We start from the raw sequence: 21,145 nt of genomic DNA, 5'->3' as shown, positions 1-21,145 counted from the left end.
CTTCAAGTTAACCAGGACAGAAGTGGACACTCTGAGGGGGAAGATTTCACTTTCAGGATTCAGAGGTCACCTCCCTAACTGAGGAAGAGATCATTCTCCATTCTTCTTTCCTGGAAAAAGATGATCAGGGCTGGGACTGTCTCGACAGCCTCTCTCAGACCTTCCTAATGGAGCACCTCTGTCCAGATGAAAGATCAAGGTCTCTTCTGAGGTTGGCTGTTGCCCCCAGTTTGGAGCAACCCAGTGGAGACCTCACATTAGAGTCCTTCTTGGAGAGAGGCTGGCTGGAACAGCTCAGCTATAAGTCAGCAGAGACCACTTCACTTGGTCTCTGGATGCCTGATGAGGCTGCTGAGATCAATATTGGCACAGATCCTTTCAGAGAGGGAGGCAGTGGCCAGGGTAGAGGTGGCCAAGGATGGTGGCCTGGATGCTGTGTCTGCTCCCTGCTTGAGATTGTGTTGTGCCACAAATACTTGTGGATAGAGTGGCATTGGAATAAGAATGACCCTGCAGGGGAATGAGAAGGACAGGTATGGGTCAGAGCTGGCCCAGGAGCCACTTAGTGTCACATGTGCAGGGAAGAAAAGGAATGTGCATGATGCTGGGCCAAGAGGGGGTCAGATTCAGTAGTCCTGTGACAAACTACCACCAAGGCTACACCTTCCCACCAGGCCCTGTTGTCCAGGATGGCTAGAAGCATTGTGGCCTTAGACCATGTACCCTGGTATATATCTCATCATTGCTTGTGGTTGCTACCTTTCAGTGAGTTGATGCCTTCCCAAGGGTCCCTAGTCAACCTTGTCTCCACTGTCGTGGAGGCCTGAGGCAGGCAAGGGAGGTACAGATCTGTTCCTGCCCCTCATGGCACAAATGTGAGGTGGGGCTTCAGAGATGTGCATTAAAAGGAATTTTTAAGGTGATCTTCGGTGTGTGGGCCTCTACTGGATCCCTGGCCATCCTCTGTGAGGTGGGCACCCTTTCCCCAGGGAGGGACACATGGAAGCAACATAGCTGGGACAGCATGCCAACATTTATATCCCTTGTTATACATTGGCCTTTCTCAGGTGTTTTCCTACAGCATATAAAACAGGGTCGAACAACTTCTGTGTCTCAATTCTCAACATGACAGTCTGGGGAGATGCTGTTCTGCATTTATTGAGTAACTTTTAGTGAGTATTAAATCCCTCTGAGACCAAGGCCCCTTATTTATCAGAATGAGTAGGAAATCTATGATTACATTTAAAAAGACATGGTATAGCTCAGATGGTAAGGCCTAGCATTTATTTATATCATCATTTTCTTTTTAGTTCAGAGGCCATATCTTGTATTCCTTATATTGCCCATGGTACTTAGAGTTTTGTCATTTACTTTGGAACTCAGATATATGGAATTGATATTGTTCAATATAGCAATAGAAACTATGGCTCCTTAAATTATGTCAAAGTCTCTATGTGAATATTTTGTTTTGTATAACTGGAAGCATGTCCCGTTGATACTGATCATAGAGAGAAGTGGCATATATTGCTAGATCTTGATGGCACCCGTTAATTAGAAGTGGTCTGAATTGAATAGATCAAAACCACCAAGCACACATGAATGAAGGGGTAGACTCCCCACCAGTCATCCACATATTTAAAGTTCCACCAACAGATGAAGGCACTTCTTGCTTTCAGGCCTTTGAATGCACAATTTCTTCCTTTCTCCTGACTCATCTTTCTCCATTTTGTCCATCTTTCCCTGGTAGACTCTTCCTTCAAGGTTTATAGAGCCTTATTTGAGTTCTCTCTGCTGCTTCAGTCTCATTACTCAGTCACACTTACCATCATCTATTGTCTTTTTGCCTTTGTTTTTTCATCTATTCACCGATTAATTTAACAAGTATTTACAAAGAACCTTCTATTGATCAGACATGATGCTGCAAATTGGGGGTCCATCAGGGACAGGGCCTGGACCTGCATTTTCATGTCTCCGTTAATAGTTCTCCCAGACCTGCCAGCCCTCGTTTTCCCTGATGAAACTGATTTTGGGTTCAAGCGCTATGCCCACTCCCTTCTGGACCACCTGCTCCTCAAATGCAGAGCTCCAAATCATGGTATTCTGTATTCCCAGTACCAAACACAGTGCCCCGCCCTCAGTAGGTGATCAGTAAATGCTTGCAGGAGAAGTACTGGAAAACACCCTAGATAAGAAGCAAGCATACTGGTTGACTGCAGGAAATTCCCACCTCCTGACTGGCCCACTTGCCCGACCTGCCCCACTCAGCCTACCTCATAAAGAAAGGGTTATTTCCCATTTTCATCTGAATGTGATGCTGATGGCCTGCAATGGTTACCTTCCCTATGTCCTGACTTTGTTGCCCATGAGTTTTCCCCTTCACACAACATCACCTGAACCCATAGAGGAAAAGATGTGGGAGACGCTGGGGGCTGAGGCTCCCCTTCTTCTTTGGGGGGTTTTCTTTACGTTGTTCTAATAAACAGCATTCTAGGAACTGTGGATAGATAGAGACTTCATGGCTACCACTGTAAGGCTCAAGGTTTTGTTCCAAGATACTGGGATTTTTTAAAGCAGGTGTATGACTTGATGGTCAGACCGTTTTGAAAGACGATATTAACTTAATAATATATGGGGAGGGTTAGGGGTTCATCTCAATGGTTGATTACTTTCCTAGAATGTATAAGTTCTGGGTTCAAAATGCAAAGAGAATGGAAAGCAGAGAGCTGTGTCTGGGAGTTCAGGGGGAGGCTGTCTGTCAGTGTGGTCAAAGGAAGTGATGATGGTGGCACTAGGCAGGGAATGGGCCTGATAACGGAAAAGTGGGGCAGTTGGTGATAGGAAGAGCTAGGATTTGGCCATTGACTGGATGCAGGAAGAGGAGAAATCAAGGCTGGCTGTGCCTTATGGGCAGGTGGAATGCTGGGAAGAAGACTGACCTGTAGCAGCAATGTTTAGCTGTAGGCTATGAATCAGAGGGAAGTTGGAAATGCATGGGATGGGCTTCTGGAATTCAGATGGCGTCTGCAGACCTTTCCCTGGGCCCCTCACACCCTGCTTACACTCTATTGCACAGTTTGATTTGAACTGCAGGAGCCTCACTTGTTTAGCCAACAATCCAAGGACTTGGAAGGAGAGGTCCTTTTCTTCTGCCTCCCAGCATCTACTAGGACCTGCTTCACCAGACCTTCTCCAGCCCCATCCAAAGGTAGACATTCTCCAGAAAGGCTCCTGGAGGAGCAGAGGCTGAAATGGGGATCTCAGGACCTGAAGCTGGATCTCACCTGGGTCTTGTGAACAGGAGGGGATGGCTGGGGACCACAGCAGAGATGTCAGGCAGATCACAAGGTCTTTCAACCTGGAGGTTCCTCACCAGAAAGTGCTGATGCTTTGAGGACAGGGACCCAAGCATGTTGGCACTGGGCACCATCAACTTCTGATAGGCTACCATTTTCATAGTTATGCCCAAGAGGTCTTCGTTGTCTGTAGGAGCAGTCCAGGTAGGACGTGGAGGCTGGAGCTCACAGGGTGCAGTCATTTACCCCTTTTATCACATTGGCCCCCCATGTCCAGCTACTGACTGAAAACATGGCCAATAGGAAAAGTTTGTAACTGAGCAAGGTACGATGATGTGTTTGTAATCAGTGACTCAGGAGGCGGAGACAGGAAGACTGACTGTAAGTTTATGGTCAGCCTGGGCAACTTAGTGAGGTCCTGCTTTGATGAACCTCAGTGGTAGAGGGTCTCTGGGATAAAAACTCAGTACCAAAAAAAGTTTCAATTGAATACAATATTAATACTTAAAAAAGAAATGTGTGGGCTAAAGAAAATGGTCATTTGTCCCTTCTGTCTTGGCCCTCTCAAGGCTTACAATCCTTTCTCTGAGATGACTTGACTGGTCTTTCAGCACTCTGCTTCGGCCACTTCCCTTTCTAGACAGCTCTCCAACAGCTCAGTGGTAACTCGTAGGGGCAGGGTGTCTCTGCATGGTAATGCCATACTGAAATCTATTTGCATTCTTTTTTTCTTTTTTTCTTTATACATGACAGTGGAATGCTTTACAATTCATATTACACATACAGAGCACATTTTTTCCTATCTGTGGTTGAATACAAAGTATATTCATGTGAATTCAGGTATTCATACATGTACTTTGGATAATGATGTTCATCACATTCCATCATCCTTTTTAACCACTGTCTCCTCCCTATCCCCCACCCCTATGCCCTATCTAGAGTTTGTCTATTCCTCCCATGTGCCCCCTCCATACCCCAATATGAATCAGACTCCTTATATCAGAGAAAACATTTGGCTTTTTTTTTTGAGGGGGAGGGGATTGGTAATTTTACTTAGAATTACCTTTCCAATGCCATCCATTGACCTGCAAATATCTTGATTTTATTCTCTTTTATTGTTGAGTAAAAGTTCATTGTGTATATATGCCACATTTTTTTTTTTATCCATTCATCTACTGAAGGGCATATAGTTTGGTTCCACAGTTTAGCTATTGTGAATTGTGCTGCTATAAACATTGATGTGGTTGGGTCTCTCTAGTGTGCTGTTTTGTAGTCCTTTGGGTATAGTGCGAGGAGAGGGATAGCTGGTTCAAATGGTAGTTCCATTCCCAGGTTTCCAAGAATTCTCCATACTACTTTCCATATTGCCTGCACCAATTTCCAGTCCCACCAGCAGTGAATGAGTTTGCCTTTTCCCCCACATCCTCACCAACACTTATTGTTGTTTGTCCTCATAATAACTGCCAGTCTGAATGGAGTGAAATTATAGCTTAGAGTAGTTTTGATTTACATTTCTGTAATTGTAATATATGTTGAACATTTTCTGATATATTTGTTGATTAGTTTTCTGCTTGTATTCTTGACAGGTGACAACTTCATGACCTGGGTTGTACTCTCAGCATTTGTTCATTTAGAGATAAGAGAAAGCTGAAGACTTGCCTGCTGGGATCCTACCTAGTGTTTGGAAGTTTAATGTTGGAGGTGAGATTCCACTCACACCCTCAACGTCCTCCAACTACCTTCCCTTTATTCCTTATACTCCTCAGGAAAAAGCCCTGGTATTGACTTCCCTCTATACTTCCTGGAAGGACCAACAACACTCAGAAAAACTGCATAAACACGTTTGTTTTGCTATTTATTTATTTTGTGGTGCTACGTATCTAACCCAGGACCTTTAGTGTGTCAGACAAGTGCTCTAGTAATAAACCTCATCCAGTTCTTGGTAATTATTTTTAATAGAGTTTATTTATTAGAATATTTATTTATTTATTGGTTCATAACTTATATTGCAATTAATTAATTTATTTTTAAATTATTTTTTTAGTTTTTTGTGGTTGTTTCTTCTGTTAAGAGAAATTTCTTAACTAGTAAAATATTTTTAACATTTTTGGCTCTGCTGGGGATGAGCCTAGGGCCAAACTCATACCACTTCACCCCCGGCTCATTAATAAATCCCATTAGCCCTGAGTTTTCAATCCTGTATAGGAGATAATGAGTTAACATGCATATTCCTAAAGAGTAAATCCAAGGAGGCTGCTCTGGAGGAGGGTTTGGTGCATGCCATCCCACCCCTGCTCTGGGTCTGTGGGGCTTACTTAGGCAAAGGGAGCACCTGAAGAGAAAAAGGCAGTCATTGGGGGCTGTCTGGGTTGACCTCATTTTGTGTGCTCCTCTTCCCTGCTAAACACGTAGGTCATGGAAATTTCTGCTTCAGAAACTAGATTGCGTTCCTGACTTTGCTCTTTTGAACCAAGTCCCTGCAGGTGAGTCCACGCCGGACTTTGTGGCTTACTCTCCCTCCTGTCAGGTGCCTTGATCCTTTGGCGTTTTGCACGGTGCCTCCTTGCCAGGGCATGGAGGCGGTACCGCGCAAGCGCACTAGAACCCAGCTCAAAAGGGCTAGCTCCCTGACTACGGGTGAGCTGCAGGCTGGACTTGGGTAAGGATCCAGAGTTGTGGCCTCGCTCAAGGCAGGACGTGCATACGGGGTCTGGGACTGGTGTCTGGGGCCACAATGACACAAGGCCTATCCAGGTGGCTCCTCCCCATCATGAACCCACAGCAAATTTGGCGAAGCCACTTGCACCCAGGAGCCGCGGCCACAGCCTTCCACATGGTTCACAAGCCTTGCCTCCAGGAGGGACCCTCTCCAGGTTTGGTGGCGGGAACCCCAAGGGTGCCTGAGTCGGGGATGGTTTGCAGGGGGCTCCATTGGGCCTGGAGAAAGGGCTCCCTGGCAACGCTGGGTCCACACTGCCTCGGGGGAGTATGCCTTGTTGTCTTTCCAAGATTTCAGAGTATCCCGCAGTCACTGCAAAACGGTTGTGGGGTATACCATGGTCAGGAGGAGGAGAGGGAACCCAGGCTGTGGTTAACTTCCTGGTGGTGGCCCACATGGCCGGCTTGCTATAGGGGTGCCCGTGTTTGCTTTACAGACTAGAAACAAGAGACCATTGTCTTCTGTGGAACTCATGTTTGTGATACCTGTTGATGACCAGACTCCTTCCTGCCCACATAGAAAGTGTGGTGCTGGCCCAGTAAATTCAGTGTCAGTCCAGGGCAAGTCTTCGTGAACCATGGAGGCAGTCAGTTCTCCAGTTTTCTGTGGAGATGGAGTATGGAGGATGTCCTGACACGATCACTCTTTTGCTGGTCGTTCTGGGATATCAGGAGCCCTCCCTGCATGGGCAAAGATGTTCTGTACAATATGTGGGCAGTAGGATCTGTAGCAGGTCATGTTGACTCCCATTAGATAGTCTATGTTTGGAGAAATTTAGAATATTCCAATTGACTTAAATGGACACTTTTTGCTGCAGGTGACTTGGATGCAGATATCCATGCCTTGAGTTGCTGCTGCTTTACTGAGAGGACCCACAGGGGTGGGTAGAGGAACTTCTAGAATTCAGCTTGTCCCATGGGCACCTCACTGCTCTTCCTGCTTTCAGTGCATGAAAGAGAGTGAGACCCAGTTTTTCTGGACCACAGCTACGCCAAGCCATAGAATGCCAAACCAGATGCCAGTAGTGCCCACCCCACCTGCATGACCTTTGTTACTCACCTGAAGCAGCACCAGGATACCATGTGAGTTTGGGTTCCTTTCCTAAAGGCTACTACTGCTAGAACTGGGAAGTAAGTACTTTCATGGGGGTGACTGGGAGGGTGCTGTGTGGGAAGCTTGGATGTTAATTTGGGCATCTGTGATGAGCACATACAAATATCAGGCCTAAATGTGGACATTTGCATTGAAGACTTGTCCTAAGAAAAGTTAGAAAAGCAAGACATGTAAAGGAAAATAGAGAAGGGTGTCCACTTAGATAAGCCATAGATAGAGAAAAAGAAATTGAAAAGGATTAAATTGATAAAAATAAATGCTGAGATCTTGATTTTAAAAGATTGCCACATACAGCGGGACACATTGGCATGTGCCTGTAATCCCAGTGGCTCTTGATGCTGAGGAAGGAGGATTGTGAGTCTAAAGCCAGCCTCAGCAACATAGCAAGACCCTAAAGAAAGCATAAAAATAGACTGGAGATATTGCTCAGTGGTTAAGTACTTACTGGGTTCAATGCCTGGTAACAGAAAAAAAAAAGATTACCACACAGGCCATGTATGATTTGGCATGCCTGTAATCCCAGAAATTTAGGAGATAGCAATTCCAAGGCCAACCTCCACAATTTAGGGAGAACCTGTCTCAACATAATAAGGGCTGGATTGTAGCTCAATGGTAAGGGTCCCTGGGTTGAATATATATAAATAAATAAATATATTAATAAATAATTGCCATACAGGGTTAGACCTGTGTCACTTTGGTGTAGTGCTGTGGTTTGCTTGACAGTGACAACAACAGTCATTTTGCATTTGCTGACCTCACACATAAATGTTAGGAGCAAATTCCCAAGACATTGCTTTCTCATTGTGACAGAACTTCCACCCATAGGTTAATCTAAAACCTTCTTAGTCTAATATTTTCAGCCAATCAGTATTATAGGGCAAACAGCTTTCATGATGTTATTATTTGATAGGAGATACAATTACATTGGCTTAAATAAACCTGTTGGCAATTGTTTTGAACTTTAAGGAAGTCTTATTTATTACATTTTGAGATTTGTTGATATGTACTACTCTGATGATCAAATGATGCCCTTAATTATAGTATTTTGGAGACTGTTTTTTATTTTATCTAATTTTAATCTTTCCTTAAGCACAGGCTTTAGTTTTTTTGGGGAGCTAGAGATCTTGTGTTTTTCCTCTTTAGATTCCACTTCACACCCACTATTGAGTCTTTTTGTTTCTTTTTTGGTAACCAGGGATTGAATTCAGGAGGATGCAATTACTGAGCCACATCCCTAGCTTCATTTTGTATTTTATTTAGAGACGCAGTCTCACTGAGTTGCTTAGTTTCTCACTTTTGCTGAGGTTGGCTATGAAATTGTGATTATCCTGCCTTAGCCTCCCAAGCCACTGGGATTATAGGCATGGGCCACTTCGACCAGTATTATTTATCTTTCTTAACAAAGATGTTGGTCACTTTTTAATATAATTTTAAATGATTTTATTTTCTTCAGCATGTACCACAGAAAGGGCTGAGATCTAGAGAGAAAGATGAGAAAGATGAATGAGGATAATTTTTGTGGTGATAAGGTACTTATGCAAAGACATTTTTTGGTAACTAGATGAATATTAACCATGGTGTTGTATTCAGTATGTGTGGGGATTGTCCCATTTCCTCACCTGTTTACAGTGAATGAGATGTCCCAATAGATGTGGAGATGGTCACGTTGACTCCCATGCCACTCTATGACAACAAGGTGTACAGTGTTATGAATGAGTGCAACTGGCATGTCATCTTTGCCAGACTTCAGGCAGATGCCCTTCCTCCTCCAGAGGACCTGTTTTTTTCTGGACCATAGCTATGCGAAGCCATGGAGTGCTCACCCAGATGCCAGTCGTGTCCACCCCACCTGCATGCTCTTTGTCACTCCCCTGAGGCAGCATCAGAATACCATGTGAGTTTGGGATTCTTTCCTAAAGGCTACTGTTGCCAGAACTGAGCAGGTAAGGATTAGAGTGGATTTTTGGAGGGATGATTGGTGGGTACTTATATAGGAAGGTTGGATGATTAATTTGTGCATTTCTGTTGAGCATATACAAATATCAGGCCTCAGTGTCAATATTTGCACTGAATAATTTTCCTGAGAAAAGTTAGAAAAGCAGACATCTTAATTTCTTGGACACGGGTTATAATTTTACCTAATTTCAATCTTTCCTTAAGCAGAGGCTTTAGTTGTTTGGAGATAGAAATCTTTTATTTTGCCTTGTATTTTGCCCTTTAGATTCTACTTCACCCCACCTTTGATTCTTAAAGAATAAGAGAGACCATGATGTGTTTTTGTTGTTTTATTTTCCTTTGATTTTGCAGTGTTGGAGACTGAACTCAGGCTCCAATCATAGCAACACATGATGTGTTTTAAATACACATAGAATTGTGGTTTCTGATTCATTTCCCAATGATGTTAGAAATTTTTGTTGTATAAGACATAGGACCTGTGACTTTAGGGAATATCTAGCATAATCTTTGTTGTTGTTGTTGTTGTTTTTGGTACTGTGTATTGAACAAGGGGGTCCTCCACCACTGAACCACATCCTCAGCCCATTTTTAAAAATTTTTGTTTAGAGACAGGTCTTTCTAAGTTGTGTAGGGCCTTGGTAATTTGCTGAGGCTGGATTTGAGGTTGTTATCCTTCTGTGGCAACCTCAGGAGCTCCAAAGATTATATGCATGCACTACAGTTCCTGGCCTCCTTAACATTTGATTCAGGTTGGATTTTGTTATTTTTGATTTGTTTTTGTTTTTGTTTCAATGAAAGGGGAGTAATTCTATGTTGCCCAGGTTACTCTCCAAATCTTGCACCCCAGTGACCCTCCTGGGGCTGTCTATAGACATGGAGCACTGTGCTAAAACTGTAAGCTTGATGCCTCTCTCCTAAGGCATAACTGAAAAGTTCCTGTAAAAAGCATTTGAAATCTTTTCCTTTTTGTTATATAAAGCTTCTTGCTGACATTGAAACTCCTGGATTCATACCCCATTATATTATTTTTTAATTCTTTCTTATTTCTTTTTTTAGTTGTTGATAGACCGAACCCAGTGCCTCATGTATGCCAGGCAAGGTTGCTACTGCTGAGCTTCAGCCCCAGCCTCGTTATATTACTTTATTTTTGAGGTTCTGAGGATTGAACCCAGAGCCATGTGCATGCTAGGCAAGCACTGAGGTACATCTCCCACACTTTTTGAAAATTTTGTGACAGGGTCTTCCTGAGTTGCTATGGTTTGACTTGAAATTTAAATCCTCCTGCCTCAGCAGTTGGAATTACAGGTGTGTGCCACCACATCTGACTTTGTGACAGTTTTTTTCTTAAAGTGAGGTTCTGTAGAGTTCATTTTGTTGGTAGTTAGAAAATTATTTTCTCATATAAACCCTGGTTTATATGAGAAAATAATTTTTCTCATACATAGACCCTGAAAATTGGAATTTGGCATATTGTAGGAAATAAATTTAGGCCATTGTGGCTGGGAATATGGTGGCAGGTGGGTTGTAAGTAGGAGGTAGAGAGAGGTTGGCAGAAGAAATCTCAGTTGATTATGAGTGGTATGAAGTCATTGGGGAATTTTAAGCTAGGGATCCAGTTTGTATTTTTAGAGGATCACTTTGGGTTTTTAAAAAGTAGATTATAGTATAAGAGTGGGGTTAAGAATACCAGCAGTGACGCCTCTGCAGTAGCTTGAGATGAGCTAGACATCATGATAGTCTGGAAAGGGATGGAAACAGTATAAAGGAAAATGTTCAAATATGATCCCTCTTAGATCTTTGACTTGAGTAGCTGGATGGTACCATAAATTGGGGAGACCTAGGGAGTATAGGTTTAAGATGCCAAAATCAAAATAGTCTTGTAGGCACACATGTCCATAAGTGTTCACTCAGTTTCTGATCTGAGAAGATAATCAGCTCTTATTCCCACTACCAAATCTACTGCACAGTTATTCACTTCATTTAACAAGGATGTGATTATTCCAGTCATTGGGAATGGGTGCAGTGAGATCATTGAGGTAAAAAATTTAATATAGTGTTGAGGAGATAGCTAGTAGACCCAATTGATTTGCATGGTATTTCATGCAACAAAGATTATACAGTGTACCTAAGGTGTTGGGGAAGGATCCCAATGGTACTAAAATTCTATTAGCATCATTTTAAAATGTGAAAGATCCTTCAATGATTCATTTATATTCATTTTAGTTGTAGGCAATGCACAAAATGAGTTAGATAGAAGCTGTCTGCATAACAGGTGATCCTAGATAATCAAACACTTCTTACAATCATATAGTTAAGTACAAGTTGATTTACTAATGAATCATTTAAAACTCTAGACCAGTGCTATTCAACAGAACTCTGCAGTTATAGAAATGCTGTAATCCTGTGTGGTCTGATCTGGTGGCCAGTCTGCTGAGAATTAGAAACGTGTCTCATGTGATTAGGAACTGGATTTTAAATTTATTGATACTATTTAATTTCAATTTATTTAGGTAGTTGCTTGTGGCTTATAGCTTCTGTATTTGTAATAATAATTACCTTTATGTAGTTAATTATTTGCTTAAGGAATATATCTTTCTTTATAAAAGCTATTGGTCACTTTTTAAACTTTTAGCTGGTTTTATATTCCTTCAGTACATACCACAGAGAGGGAAGAGATCTAGAAAAATGTGAGAAAGATGACTTAGGATCAAAAATTTTTTTGGCTATAATGTGCTTATGCAATGTAAATCAGACTATGTTAAAGAGACATTTTCTGGTAACCAGGTGATTGTTAACCATGGTGTTGTTTGCAGCATTTGTAGGCTTGTCTCATTTCCTCACCTGTTTACATGGAATAATATGTCCCAATAGATGTGGAGATGGTCATGTCATCTCCCATGCAACTGTATGACAACCAGAAGGTGTGCTGCATGATGAATGAGTGTGAACGACATGTCATCTTTGCCAGGCCTGATGCAGATGCCCCTCCTCCAACAGAGCACTGGGAAGAGCATGTCAATAGTAGGCCACTCCTCAGAGGGATGGGTTAATGTCACCATCCTGTAATAATTTTTTCATCCTCTTTAATGAGACATTTATTGTAGCTACATAAATGGGAATTTTCTCCTAACTCTGTCTCATGACTGTCAGCTTGCTGTGCTGTGAGCTCATTGAGAGTAGTGCCTGCATCTCTGCCATCTCAGCCTCCCTATGGCCTTGCCTGGCATACAGTAGGCATATAGGCAGAGTGTTTTTTCAGAGCTCAGAATAATCCATGGAGGATTGCTTGAGCCCATGAGTTTGACTCTAACCTGGGCAACATGGTTCATGTTGCTGAGACTTGCCTCAAATTTGTGATCCTCCTGAATTTCTGAGATTACAGGTGTGCACTACTGTGCCTAGCTAAGAATCCTCTCTTTAAAAAAGTTTGTGGAATAAAAAAAATAATTTAATTTGATGGGTGTGGCTAGTTTTGTAGCTTGCATTACAATATAGGGCTCACCCAGACTACCAAAAATTAAATGTACATTTGTATGATTTTACATTTTTGTGGTCTATAGCTAGTAGAGTGCAAATTTTTTAGAATCACATGAGAATCCAAGAGATATTTTGAGTGGCTTTAAAAATAGATTTAAAACTGCGTGTGGTGGCATGTCTGTAATATGAGCTACTAGGGAGGCTGAGACAGGAGGTCTACATGTTTGAGGTCAGCATTATGCTAAATAGACTCTGTCCTAAAATTTAAAAAGAAAGAGTTGAGAGTACAACTCAGTACTAGAGTATGTCCCAGCAGGCATGAGCTCTCAGGTATAATCCTCCCTATTCTCAAACAAACAAATATACAAACAAAGTTTTGCAATCTCTGGTTTTGAGGGATATTTACATTCATTTTCCTGGATTTGCTGGCTAGTTTTGTTTCCCTGCCCCTGCCTCCAACAGAATCAGCATTCCTCCATTTTTCTTTTGTTTAGCAAACATTTCCCTTTTATATAACAACTTTATTGAAGTTTATTTACACACCCTGTAATTCACCAGCTTATGTGTACTGCCAGTGCTTTTTAGTGTAAATTCAGAGTTATGCCCCCAACACCCTAGTGAGTTTGATGAACTATTTCATCATCTCAATAAGAAACTCTGTTCCTATTATCATTCAATCACCATTCCTCCTGACTTCACTGGTCCCTGGGAGCCACCAGTGCACTCTTTGACATAGATTTGCCTCTTTCGGACTTGAGTATATGGGATTATGAACTGCATGTTTTCCATGGTGGGTGATTTGGCTTGTGCTTGGTGGAATGTTTCCAAGGGTCATGCTTATTAGTCCATGTTACATCACTCCTTTCTGTTGACTGACATTCCATTGATTAGATAATCCATATTTTATTTGTCCACTGATCACTGATGGGCATTTAGGTTGTTTCTGCTTTGGCTGTAATGAAAATGATGCTGTGAACATTTGTGTACAAGTGTGTGTGTGTGTGTGTGTGTGTGTGTGTGTGTGTGTTTTGCTGGGGATTGAAACCAGGGCCTTGTGCATGCTAGCCAAGTGCTCTACTGAGCTACCTCAGCAGGCCCTGTGTACAAGTTTTTGTGTGAATGTATGTGTAAAGTACCTAGGAATGGAATTGCTGGATCATATGTATATGAACTCTGTACTTAATTTCTGAGAAACTGCCAGACTGTTTGAAAAAAATGGCTGCTTAGCATTTCGCTTTTGATGAAGCTGGCTTTGAACTCACGATCCTTTTGCCTCAGCCTCCCAAGCAACTGGAATTACAGGCATGAACCACCACACCCAGCTTAATACTTCACTCTATTTAAAAGAATTTTTGTAATTGTAGATTGACAGCATGACTTTATTTTTATTTGTTTTTTGTTATGTTGTGCTAAGGAAAAACCTGGTACCCCACACATGCTAGGCAAGTGCTCTGTCACTGAGCTATGGCCCCAGCCCAAATGCTTTTACTTCCTATTGTATTAATTTTCTGGAGTTTTAACACCCCTAAGCAGGGCCATTGTTTTTTATTTGTGACAGGTCTTTCTATGTTGCTAAGGCTGACTTTGATCTTTAGATCCTCATGACTCACTCAGCCTCCCTAATGCTGGGAGTACAGTGTCATCACATTGGCCTCTGGAGTATCTTTGTTTCTTACTTTTTTTGGTACTAGGGATTGAACTCAGGGGCAGTAAAGCACTGAGTCATATCCCCAGCCCCATTTTGTATTTTATTTACGGAGATGCTTGACACATCACCATTACTGGGGCTAGCTTTGAACTCATGATCCTCTTGCCTCATCCTCTCTAGCTGATGGGATTACAAGTGTGTTGCCACAACATCCAGCTCTGAAGTATCTTTCTTATTTCAATGCAGTTGCATTTTCCCACTATGTTTTAACTTTATAATTCTTTTTCCCTTTTACAGAGGTTTGAAATTTTCATATAGCTACATTTATCTTCCTTTTTGTCTTCTATGTTTTTTAGATGTTTTCTTATTTCATTCTTAGAAAGACCTGAATCTGAAATAGGTATATGGCTAGGTAGATTGATTACTATTTTCTACCTTGCTAGTGGTTATCTCAGCCCTATTTTTGACTTTATTTTTACTGATAAGAAACACTACCTTGATATAAATTTTATTTGGGCCTTGCAATCACTTATATTTAAAAAAAATATTGAGTAGTTCTTTTCCTAATGACAGGGAGAGTCAGTAAACAGGTATTACTGAGTTGGTATTTTTGTGGGTTTTTGTTTTGTTTTGTTTTGTTTTGTTTTAATCCTGGGAATTGAATTTGACCACTAAGCCACATTTCCAGACCTATTGTTATTTTTTTATTTATAAATATGGTGTCAAAAGTTGTTTAGTGCCTCACTATTGCTGAGGCTGGCTTTGAACTCACAATCCTTCTATCTCAGCTTCCTGAGCTGCTGGGATTACAGGTGTGCACCACTGTACCTGGCTCTGATTGGTTTTCTTCTATTGCCTTTGTTTTCATATCTTTAGGAGGCTTCTTAGTCTGAATTTGAGTACCTAATTCAGATTGCCAGGGGTGGGTTGATGGGCAGGTTAACAGGATCCACAATTCTGTCTGGTTGCATTGATGTGGGGTTAAGAACTGTAGGGTAGATTCCTGATTTCAGTTTACTGCTGATTTGGAGGACAGAAAAAGTTGTCAGTAAGCAGATGGTCATGTGTATGGTGGTGTCATATACTGGGATAACAAAATGTTAACTTATATAGGACATAAGTTTACTAATTTTGTGGCATAGAGGAAAAATTAAGAAGCATGGAAAAGGGAGAGAAATTATTGTAGGGTAGAATTGAGACCGGGAGAATAGTCACATATCTGTCATATTTTTCTTTTTAAAGCTAGTTTAAGTAGAAGTTTTATCATAATCTAAGGTTTTGGTATACTCAAGTGCTTTGCTGTTTCAGGTTTTGTGAAATGCACAACCTATGCAATTCAAATTTCTCTATACGCTGGTACCCTATCTTCATTTGCTGGAGTATTTTAGCTATTAGATAAATAATTAGCTTTGGTAGCACTAAAAGACTTCATCATTGACTGGTATTGACTTGTAGGTGAGAATATACAAATGTGTGCTGAGATGATTCATTGCCAGGATTGGGAACAGAATCTTGTGTCAAGTTATACTCTTTCAGAAGGGGATCAAAAAAGATTACAGAGTTTTCCTTAAATGTTGTGCATACATGAGGAGTGTCCCTAGGGTATGTCCTTAATTTCTCAGATATTCCCTTTAGGACTGACTGGACAGTGGCCCAGAACACACTATTCAACAAGAACCTCAAAGCCCTGCAGTCTGACCAACTTGCCCGCTTGGCCAACAAAGGGGTAAGAAATCAGAAATCTGCCAATGTGGGCTCTTCCTAGTTCAGGCCTCTATGACTGACTGATTTCTACTTACCTCCTATTTGCTAACTATGTGAAACTCTTGTTCCTTCTTCTTGTATTTTTCAGGCTTGTAATGAGCCAGTGCTGCATCATGTAGCTGTAGACAAGTGTGCAAGGCGGGTGCGGCAGGCCCTGGCCAGTGAGAGTTGGGACACCAAGATGATCCAGTGGCTGCACACGACCTTGGTGGATACCTTGAGTCTGCCCATGCTGGCTGCCTACATGGATGCTTTGCAGACACTGAAAGGGAAGGAAAGGCTATGGTTGGTGTCTGCCCTATGCTGGGGGCCACCAGTCCCTGTGATGCATTCAGACATGGGGTTGGGTAAAGTCTTTACGTGGTCAGTTTGGAGGGCATGGCTAGCAGGTATGCTAATAAAAATAGGAGACAATGTCTTGTTTTTACATTTGATCTGGTGTAATGTCTTTGTGCCATCTCCATAATGAGGTGCAGGGCCTAAAATCCAGAGGACTCATGACCTGACAGCCCCTGGCTTATGTCATTACTGGATTTTATTTTCCTGCTCCCTCTGAAGTCTAACAACCTCCATCAGACCTTGATACTTTTCATTCTCCAATCTTTAAAAAACTTTTTTCTTTCTTCTTGAAAAGGATCTCTAACATGTAAAAACCTTTTCCTTTCTCTGAGATCACTTTGACCTCTGTGGGCAGTCTGGAATTCACACAGATACTCCTTTGGAGTGTAAGCATCAGTGTATTTGAAACTCATATTTATACATCTGCGAGGTCACATTTTTGGTGGACAGTAAAAGAACAGGATATGGTATAAGTCATGATATATACACTATTGTTGGATATGTTTTTAGAACATAATAGTAGGCTTCATTAACAAGCCACACTTGAAGACTGTACTTTAGAAGAAAATGCAGGGTTTGTTTAAATTTTCTTATTTATATGAGGATACAATTTCTTTATTTTGTTTATTTGTTTTTATGGAGTCCTAAGGATTGAACCAAGGGCCTCATATGTGCAAGGCAAGTGCTATGCCACTGAGCCAAAATACCAGCCCAGAAAAAGCAATTTTTAAAAATTATATATATTTTCTTTTCAGCAAATAGTCACTAGAAATTTTAGAAAATGCAGAAATTCATAAGGAAAAAGTCATGCATATTTCCACAGGAATTCTATGAACATTTGGCATGTTCATATCATCATACAGCCTTTTATATAGTGCTGTATATATTTTGTTTTACATGTAGAATTTTAGCAAAATCCTTTTGTTCTTTGCTTTCTCTGACTGTTCTGTCTCTCTCTATCTCTCAGGACTAGGGATTGAACCAAAGGATGCTGTATCACTGACCTGCATTTTATTTATTTACATTTTGAGACTGAGTCTCACAGCTCAGGCTGGCCTCAAGCTTATCATCCTTCACATCACTGTGATGACAGCATGGCCACCATGCCTGGTGCTAATTATTTCTGTGGGTTATATATTGTCTAGTATGTATTTGAAATTAAACCATGCTGGGCATGGTGGTACACACATGTAATCCCAGCAGTTTAGGAGGCTGAAACAGGAGGATTGTAAGTTCAAAGCCAGTCTCAAGCAACTATTGAGGCTTCAAGCAACTTCAGTAAGACCATATAAAAATAGAAAATAAAAATTGGTGATGTGTCTCTGTCTTTATGCATCCCTGAGTTCAATCAATGGTACAAAAAAAAAAAAAAGAAAATAATCCTAGATATTCAGTCAAGTGGATAAATTATTTAACTGCTCCCTAACATATACCTTTAGATTGTTTATGTATTTTGGTTGCTATTAATAGATAATATGTCACTGGGTATAAATTATTTTTGATATAATTTCTTGTTTTGGAATCAGGAATTGATCCAAGGAACACTTAACCACTGAGCCACATCAGGCCTTTTTAAATTTTTGAGGCAGGTTCTCCTTGCTCAGTTTCTTAGGGCCTCACTCATTTGCTGAGGCTGGTTTGAACTCACAATCCTTCTGCCTCTACCTCTCAAGGTGCTGGGAATACAGGTGTGTTCCACCATACCTGGATTGATATAATTCCTTTTAGAAGATTCTCTAGTGAAATCGTTTGGTACAGAGATGGAGATAAACTTAGGATCCAGATGCATTTCACCAGATTGATTTCAAAAGGAGCATACACTCTGTCCTTGCATGCTGGGGGCTTACTTTTCATGCAGCCACTTATTTGTACCTTTGCTACACACTGAGGCATCTCAGACTTTGTCTTTCTAGATCCCAACCTTGATTGACCGCATGCTTGTGTCACCCAACACAAAGACTGGGGCCAAAGGAACTGAGGTCTGGTTGCTGCTGCTGAAAAGGCCCTGGGACCCTGCTGCAGGGGTGCTTCCTCATGACAAGCCAGTGAGTTGAGGGGCTCAGGCTTAAGTGTGGCAGTGAGATGTTATGACTCGTAGCCTAGTAGCCCTGGCTGGAGGAAGGTGTAACCTTTTCCCTTAACCACTTGTTTATTAGTGCCTAACATAGTTCTGTAAGCAATGGGTCATGGGTTGGGTAAGCAGCCATAAAAGCCACTCCTGATAGTTGCGGGTGAGACTCTCACTCACCAGGTGGGATTTTCTCTTTGCAGAGGAAACTCCCTGGCTCTCCTCTGATTCTTATCACCTCCTCAGGCCCCTCTAACTCTGCATTCCCCACCTCACACCACCACCACATCTGGTAATCTCAGCTGTGCTGCTTAGGCAAGGTTTGTTGGGGGCAAGAGGACGTCTCCACATGGGAATAAGATCTAGGAAGATGGAAGAGAAGAAACACAGGAGGGTGTAAAAATGGATGAACTTGAAATGTAGAGCATCCCGTGACTCTTAATTGGTGTTCAGATACCACTTGCTGCAAGGTTGAAGGATTCAGAGTAGGTTAAGTAGAATGGAGAGATTTGAACCTAGCACTTTGGCATGGCACCCTTCCTTCCTTTAGGTCATCCCTGTTGCCACCCATCTGCCAAAAATTGGCAGTGGAGTGGGGCTTCTGCAGTGCCTTGAGCATATGATCAGGGCAGTGAGGAGCAAAGTTTTGGAGGTGAGAATGACCCTATCTTGGGCAACCCTGGCACACCCCGGGTGACCCTGGTACACCCAGTGTGCTGGGGTGTTTATTCCTGACTGCAGCCTCCTTCTGACTGTCTTCTTTCCCTTCCTGTGAAGATTCATTGCAATTTCCCACACAAACCCATCATTTTAATTGGCTGGAACATGGGAGCTTTGGTGGCCTGTCAGGTAAGTGGTTTCTGTCTTATTTGGAGGTGTCTTGGGGGGCAGTACTGCTTGCTTATGATGGCCATCAAGGTCTTGACTTGTGTTTCAAGCCCAGTGCTAGATGCTTACCTGATGATTGCCTTTTAAACTGTAGAAAACAAACTTTAGTGTTTTTTTTTTTCACTTTATTATGGAAAATTTTCAGCAGGACCCAAAGTGAGAGAAGCTAGTAAGTACACCACAGGGCCCCTTGCCCAACTTTAGCTATAACCAACTCATGGTAGGCTTGTTTCATCTTTCCCCTTCCTGCTTCCTTTCTCACTCAGGTTAATTTGAAGGAAATTCCAATATATTATATTTTATTTATGTATATCAATCAGCATTTCAAAAAACAAAACAAAAATAAAAAACAACTCCTGAATTACTTTTTTTTCCCACATGTGAGTACCATTTAATTTGCCCAACTGAAAAAATAAATCTCATAGGCACAAATCAATAGCTCTAGAATTTCATGTCATGTTCATATTCTGTCCCTTTATAAGATATTGAGGAGTTTATCCTTTGTTTTACATTGTGTGTCCACTAGTTTGTGTAAGTGCCCCTGACATGTCCAGAGCCCCAGTGCTGTCCAGTCTAGTGGAGTAGACACCTAGAGCCCAGAGAGGAAGAACACATCCACCTGACTCCTGCTCCCAGGGACGTGAAATCAGCAACTGTACCACAAAATCTGGGATGTCTGGAGCAGAGAGGTTCTATTCTACTTAAGGGATAAAGGCAATGCCTTTACCATTTTATGAACTCTTGGTGGAGAAAAGTGATGATGTCTCGGCCTAGCAGGCTGACAAGGTTGAAGTGAGAAACCTCCCATCATGTGCCATCTGAGGACCTGACTTCCCTTCATGGTAGCTCTCATGGGAGAGCACACCTTGTGTTAGGACAGAGGAAGGGGAGGAGGGAATGGCTGGTGGGCCTGCCAATCCCCTGGACACTGGGTAGGCTGAGGTACACTGAAGTCACCTTCCTGCAGACAGACTGTGCCATTGTCCAAAGGTGTCAATCATGGAATATATCACTGCCGTTGTCTGCCTTGGGTTTCCTCTGTTCACTGTGTATGGCCCCCGGGGGGTAAGAGTAAGGTGAAGCTGGCAGCAGGGATCATTGACAGTGGGGACAGGGCCATCAGGAACACATCCTCGTACATGCTGGGTCAGTTCTGCGTGATTGTGAACTGGGCAGATCTAACCCTATACCCCTTATAGGATGTGGATGATCCCCTCTTGGATATGAAGACTCCAGTCCTCTTTGTTATTGGTCAGAATTCCCTAAAGTGTCACTAACTGAAGAAAGATTTCAGTTGGCTGCATGTTACAGGAAATACAGACTACAGAATCATCCCAGGAATGTCACTAAAACAAACAGCAACAACAACAACAAACCTTGGAGGACAGAATTTTTACTTTTCAGAATTACCAAATAATGTTGCTAAAAAGTAAATTTTTAAAGCATAAAACATATAAAGAAACAGAAAAGTTGCAGTTAGTGATTCATAATGCTTGGACAAAGATTTCCTAAGCCCCTTTACCTAGCAAACTTTGACCCATTGTCAAGGAGTGTACCTTCAGTCACCTGGCAGTTTACAACCCTTTTTTGGTACTTACTTCCTGCCTATATATGGCTTCAAAGTCAGCAAGAGATTGGGAACCTTCCTTGGTCTTTCTGGAGCATATCATAGATTTTTGGATCCCTAGAAATATATTAGAATTTTCAAAGTACTCTTTGAATATCTTACTGCTGCAGTCTGGCTGGGCACAAATCAGGAGCCACTCAAGCAGGAACGAACTTTATTTCCGAACTCCCATGTATGCCACCCATGCGGCCTTTTTTCCAGGACACACCACACCAACCAGAACTCCCTCCCCCCGGGCTGAGCATGCATTCAC

At 41.9% G+C, this 21,145-nt stretch overlaps 1 pseudogene; it reads left to right on the top strand.

Moving 5' to 3' along the window:
• Positions 1–504: 504 nt before the first annotated feature.
• Positions 505–20,726, top strand: LOC101959510 (KAT8 regulatory NSL complex subunit 3-like; annotated as a pseudogene).
• The last annotated feature ends 419 nt before the right edge of the window (positions 20,727–21,145 follow it).

Source organism: Ictidomys tridecemlineatus, unplaced genomic scaffold (genome assembly GCF_052094955.1).
Source record: "Ictidomys tridecemlineatus isolate mIctTri1 unplaced genomic scaffold, mIctTri1.hap1 Scaffold_143, whole genome shotgun sequence".
In the NCBI taxonomy this organism is placed as follows: domain Eukaryota; kingdom Metazoa; phylum Chordata; class Mammalia; order Rodentia; family Sciuridae; genus Ictidomys; species Ictidomys tridecemlineatus.
Note: the sequence above shows the minus strand (reverse complement) of the source record. Positions and strands in the feature narration are given on the sequence as shown.